Source organism: Micropterus dolomieu, linkage group LG02 (genome assembly GCF_021292245.1).
Source record: "Micropterus dolomieu isolate WLL.071019.BEF.003 ecotype Adirondacks linkage group LG02, ASM2129224v1, whole genome shotgun sequence".
Classification (NCBI taxonomy): Eukaryota; Metazoa; Chordata; class Actinopteri; order Centrarchiformes; family Centrarchidae; genus Micropterus; species Micropterus dolomieu.
Window position 1 is genome coordinate 30,295,241 of NC_060151.1, and position 6,311 is coordinate 30,301,551.

Sequence of the window (6,311 nt, forward strand, 5' to 3'; positions counted from 1 at the left end):
AGCGCACACACACACACTGTAACAGATATTTAATGTACGATATGGAGTAAAACGCGTTTTCTTCCTGCAGCCGGTGCTGTTTGTGATGTGCGCCGGGAACGAGCTCTTCTTCTCTCTGCTCTACGTCCTCCATCACATCGAGGAACCTTTTGGTAAGACGCTCCTTCCCCCCACTCAGAGCCTGCGCCGACAGACCGCTGGCCACAGTATATAACACGCCACACTACTGTTGTCGCGCTGTTGAAGGTCTCGTCTTGGGCTCGACATCATTTCTGTGGCGACGGCGAGAAAGGCCACAGAAAGCTTTGTAGCTAAAGTTACCTTGGCTAATCTCAGCTGCATACAGCTTCTGACATTAACCGAGTAACTGCCCACTTCTGTGTAGAGTTTAAATATTAAATAGGTTGCTCTGTATGGGGTAAAAACACGGCACGTTACTTTAACAGAGCTAATTTTGAGTTTGAATACACAGTTGCAGATCAGATGAAGATCAAATGTGAAAGATAAGAGTCAAACAGAAAGGAACTGGTCTTGGTCTCAACCCCTCAAAGTCTTGGTCTTGGTTTGGTTTTGTCTTGGTCTCAACGCCTCAAAGTCTTGGTCTTGACGCTGTCTCAACCCCTCAAAGTCTTGGTTTTGTCTTTGTCTTGTCTTGGTCTTGTCTTTGTCTCAATCCCTCAAAGTCTTTGTCTTGTCTTGGTCTTGTCTTTGTCTCAACCCCTCAAAATCTTGGTTTTGTCTTTGTCTTGTCTTGGTCTTGTCTTTGTCTCAATCCCTCAAAGTCTTTGTCTTGTCTTGGTCTTGTCTTTGTCTCAACCCCTCAAAATCTTGGTTTTGTCTTGTCTTGGTCTTGACTCGGTCTCAACCCCTCAAAGTCTTTGTCTTGTCTTGGTCTTGTCTTTGTCTCAATCCATCAAAGTCTTTGTCTCGTCTTGGTCTTGGTGTTGTCTCAACCCCTCAAAATCTTTGTCTTGTCTTGGTCTTGGCCTGGTCTCGGTTTTGTCTTGGTCTTGTCTTGTCCTGGTTTTGTCTTGATCTTGTCTTGGTGTTGTCTCGGTCTTGTCTTGGTGTTGTCTCGGTCTTGTCTTGGTTCTGTCTTGGTCTTGTCTTGGTCTTGTCTCGGTCTTGTCTTGGTCTTGTCTCGGTCTTGTCTTGATTTTGTCTCGGTCTTGTCTTGGTGTTGTCTCGGTCTTGTCTTGGTTCTGTCTTGGTCTTGTCTTGGTCTTGTCTCGGTCTTGTCTTGGTGTTGTCTCGGTCTTGTCTTGATTTTGTCTCGGTCTTGTCTTGGTGTTGTCTCGGTCTTGTCTTGATTTTGTCTCGGTCTTGTCTTGGTGTTGTCTCTGTCTTGTCTTGATTTTGTCTTGGTCTTGTCTTGGTTCTGTCTTTGTCTTGTCTTGATTTTGTCTTGGTCTTGTCTCGGTCTTGTGTTGATTTTGTCATGGTCTTGACTCGGTCTCAACCCCTCAAAGTCTTAGTCTTGTCTTGGTCTTGTCTCAGTCTCGATACCCTCTGGTCGTTGTCTCTGGGTGGTCTTGACTGCAACATTACCGCACTGTGGGTCGTTTCAGGTGTTATAGCTGCTGTCTGTCCTCTCTCTCTCTGCTGCAGCCTGGCTCTACTGGCTGCAGGGACTCTGCGGGACGATCTGCCTGCTGAAGTCCGGCATCAGCGTCCTGCACCTGATCACCGCTTCCCAGAACATGGCCGCCCTGGACGCCGCCGAGCGAGAGAAAAGCATGAAGACACAGTGAGAGAGAGAGAGAGAGAGAGAGAGGAGGCGGTGAGAGCTTCAGCAGCAAATCCACCACGGTTTTATTAATTCTTGTTTTAAGGGTAACAGCAGACTTTGTGCACCTGAACTAACGGTGACTGAAATAAGACGTGAAACGCGGCAACATCAGAAAGAAAGAAAGAAAGAGAGTTTATGACCAAAAAAAACACAACAGTCAAATTCCAGATCCAGGCAGGTGTGATTCTTAAAGGCGGATAATTTATTTCCTGCAGACGAAACACGAGTTGAAGAGCTGATGTTTCTGTGCTCTGATTTATTTTACAAGCGTACAGGAAGGTTTCACAACATAAACTGATATCACAATATAAAAATACACGTGATCTAAATGAATTGATTTGTATCACCATCACCAGGTGTATGTGTGGATGGACAGCCGACATTTGTGTCTCTCAGTTATTATTTGCTTTTGAGTCACTGGTTTGGTTCACGTCCGTTTTTGCAATGTGTCTTTGCACAATTATTGACACAATCTTTCTATTTTTCACCTGTGATACAAAACTAACAGGACAATATCTGTAATTTCTGGCTCAGAGTTTCCCTAAAGTTGTCTAGCGCTAAGATCAGAAGACATTATTATCATTATTTTCATGAAATATAACATTAGTCCTCATCAGGAGGAAAGCGAGAGGGGAAACTCACCCCGAGTCCGAGTACGTTTAAAGTGAGTGAAACCCCGGGGTCGCCATCTTTGATTGGATCAGGACAATGAGAGTCCCGATTTCAGAAACACGTTAAAAATGTTTGTCATCGTGCAGCAGAAGAAACGATTTTACGTAACAGCAGCTCTAAAGGCCAGTTTATCCTTCTGTGTGGAATCTACGCCGTAGCCTGATGCAACGCAGACCGCAAGAGCTGTGATTGGTCAGCATCACATTTCCTTCTTCTGCTGCCTCAACCAGTTCAAGGGTCGTGCGTGCCATCTCCTTCTCTCATTTCTGCATTTTAGTCATTTCACTAAGGCTGCCTTCAGACTGCAGGCCAATGTGACCCAAATCCGATTTCTTTTTTTACCCATAAGTGACTCAGATCTGATCTTTTTATGACGGTGTGAACAAGTCACGTGGAATCTGATCTTTTCCAGTTCGGTGGTCCAAAGCCGATCTTTTTAAATGCGACCAGAGCCTGGACACTTTCAGACGGTTCACACTGGAGTCTGATATGGGCCACATTTAAACTATAATGTGGCCCATAAAAAAAAAAAATCGGAATTGAGCGTTAAGGCCTTCAGTCCAATTAAGTAACTGCAGCTCCAACATGATCCGCTAACGAAGAAGAAAAATAAGCTCAACACAGACGAATAAAGAAACCCCACCGCCAAGTAGCGTATAAATGCTAAAGTATAAACTGACCTTAAGTGTTAAAGAACCTTGTGGGCTTTATAAAGATGGACAGGGGTTTATTTTCACATCGCTCTGTGGCTGCAACGATAAAACACAAGAAGCACAAACTGGAGCTCGACACGTCACCGTAGCTTTTTCATCCGCTTCAATTCTACTAATCGTAAAGATGTTCAGCAGTACAACATCTGCAGTTTAATATCCACACTGAATGCCTGTGAAATAAATCTTAAATAAACTTTTTTTTTTTTTTTTGTGTAAGGCCACAGATTTGTTCAGTAGCAGTTTGGTTTTACTTCCTCTGGTGACGACACGTAAAAAAAGACAATCAGACGTCTATTGGCCTCAACAGAAGCAAAAAAATCCACATATAATTTAATTAAATATCCAACCAGTGTGACAAAAATCTGTCACATTGGGAATGAACTCCGATTGCCAGATTGTCAAACGTTAAGTAGAAACTCGCCGTTTTTTTCTTCTCACACGTGATTATCGTTGGGTTCTTTGTCTTCTGCGATATTAAATTTAATATCTTTGGCTTTTGGACTGTTGGTAAACAACATAGGATGTGTCGACTGAATGGACATTTCTTCATTATTATTTATTTTCTGAGGTTTTATGGGCCAAATTAATTAAGAAAATAATAGTTAATCGATGAAGAAAACCCTGAAGTGGCTGAAGCCGGGCAACCCAAAAGCTTCTAATCGATCTGTGAAAGATTTATTGATCCGTAACGAAGCCGTCACTTTGACTGATAAGCTGCTGCTGCTTCACCTTCTGCATTCAAACAAACATTCTGGAGAAAATGGCCGCCGCCGTGGCGTCTCCTGTCGGGTGGACGTTTCACAGTAAAGCTGAAAACTTTGACAAGAAAAATCCACTTTTATTCCTAATTTGTTGTTTTTATTGTTCATTTTTGATTCCCTGAAGTCTTCAACGACATCGTTTTTGTTCTTTAATTTTAAAACTGTTAGAGAGTTCTTAAATGTGCTCAAATATTCCTTTTGTGACCTCCGAGCCGCCGCCGCTGTTGCCGTTGTGGGAAGACGATCAGTACGTGCTTATTTGACATTGATGACGTCGTTTCTTTGTGGTAGAAGAGACGTGTTTCCTTTTTGTTTTCGTCAGCTTAGAAACAAATAGAAAGTTATGCGGGACATAAGTTGTTGTTTTTTTTTACCTCACGTGAGAAGCACCAAGTATTATCCGTTATGGTTTTTGCGTTGTATATTTAAAAGTCACTGGTTGTGTGTTTGTGCTGCTGTAAAGCAAAGTTCTATCGCAGAATGTGTGTGCAAAGTTTTGAAATATAAATATTCACCTCTTGGGGTTTTTTTTTTTTGATGGAACTCATTTCCCAGAATGTATTATTATAAAATAGAAAATGTACAAACAACAACAGAACAGAAGTCTAATATTATTTTTAAAAGACGCCAATTGTTGTAATTAATATATTTGATGGTTGTTCTGTTTTGTGCAAGTGGCTTTAACTGACTAAAAGCAGCTACAAAATAAAGACAATGAAAACCTGACTTGTGTTTTTGTCTTTTAATATTGTATTTTCCAAAATCCGCCGAGTCTCTGAGGTTGTTTCAAACATGCTGTCCTGAATATTAATTAAATCTTCTGAGAGGTTAAGAGTTAGTTTCCAAAACGTCTCCGCTGATTAAACTGGTCCTGTTCTTGATTGTAATTAGCAGAATCTTGCAGACAGTTGGTCAGTAAAAATAATGCTCACATGAAGCCCAGCAGCTCCACGTTTCTCTGTGTGTTTGGTGCATTTATGCAAAGTGTCGTGCGGCTAGAGGAAGGAAACAGATACCACGTATTTACAGTTTTTTTTACAACCGCTAACATCCTTTTGTCCAATCTGTAGTCACATTTTGAAAACTCTAAACACAGTTAGCCCCACATCGGTTTGTTCATACCATAAATACAATTCAAGCTGTTTACACAGAATATGCCGTCAATTAACCCATTTCTGAAATGCAAATATTTTTTTTTTTAGGCACAAGCTTACCCAATACCAAAACTCTGGATGTTTTTTGTGTTATTTACAAATGTCAGAATGTCAAAACCTTAAATAATGTATAAAGCATCTACTTCTGCTACAATAGCGTCTCAAAATCTGTAGTGAAACAGCTGATAAGAATTTCCGAGTGAACTTATCATTGAAACATTGAGAAATTTATTGTAATTTGGATAAACTAGATCGATTACATACACAATGTAATAAAACAGGGGACTTTGTGGAGTTGGGTTTATCCAATGTAACAACACAGAAGAGGAGAGAAAGAAAGAAAGAATAATCCCCAAAAACGGAGAAGAATAGTTGGGCCAAGGAGAGGAAGAGCTAAACCAGTGTGTTTCTATCCAGGTGCATGTGACCAGATGCCGAAAGATCATATGGATTAGAAGAGGACTAATCTAATTGTGTATTTATATTTACTGTACATTTACTCATTTAGCAGACGCTTGTATCCAAAGCGACTTACATTTGAGGAACAACATACAAGCATCCATAAAACATCAATACAGTAAGAGATCGACGAGTGACAATAAATACTAGAATAAAGAGCCATTAGCACGTACAACATCAATGATGTGAATAACAAGAAGAAGAAGTAAGAGTTAGCAAAAAGTGCAATCAGTGCAAGAGATTTGTAAGGAGACAGAAGAAGAAGAGCACAGGAAGTGCGAGTTAGAGGTGTTATAAGAGGAAGTGTTCTCTGCAGAGATGAGTTTTCAAGAGCTTCTTGAAGTCAGTTGACAGTATTTTTACACATTTTGAACCAATAACCACATAGGTTGGATTATTTGTCGATCACTGGCTGCAATTTCATGCTGCTAATAAAGCTTTTACTTCTGTAATTCTGTCACTTGCTTTTTTTCGTTCAGTTATTATGCTCCATATCTGTGGAACAAACTCCCAGATAACTGCAGGTCTGCTGAAACTGTCAGTTCTTTTAAATTAAGATTGAAGACTTTTCTTTTTACCACTGTCTTTAACTAGTAGATTGATAACTTACACTGCACTTTAACTTTTACTGTCCTGTTTTCTTTTTCTTTGTTTTTAGCCATTTTACTCTTTTAAACCTGATTGTACACTGCACTGTAACCTTTATCATATTTTAATGTGTATTTTTTCAATTTCCCTATGTTGCTGTTAAACTTTTTTATAT

General features: G+C 40.3%; 1 long non-coding RNA gene across 1 annotated transcript; it reads left to right on the forward strand.

The window, feature by feature from the left end:
* The first annotated feature begins 8 nt into the window (after nucleotides 1–8).
* On the forward strand, nucleotides 9–4,661 carry LOC123962242. Its single transcript, XR_006822885.1, has 2 exons — nucleotides 9–152; nucleotides 1,609–4,661. It is a non-coding gene; the product is annotated as an uncharacterized LOC123962242 (long non-coding RNA).
* Nucleotides 4,662–6,311: the final 1,650 nt, after the last annotated feature.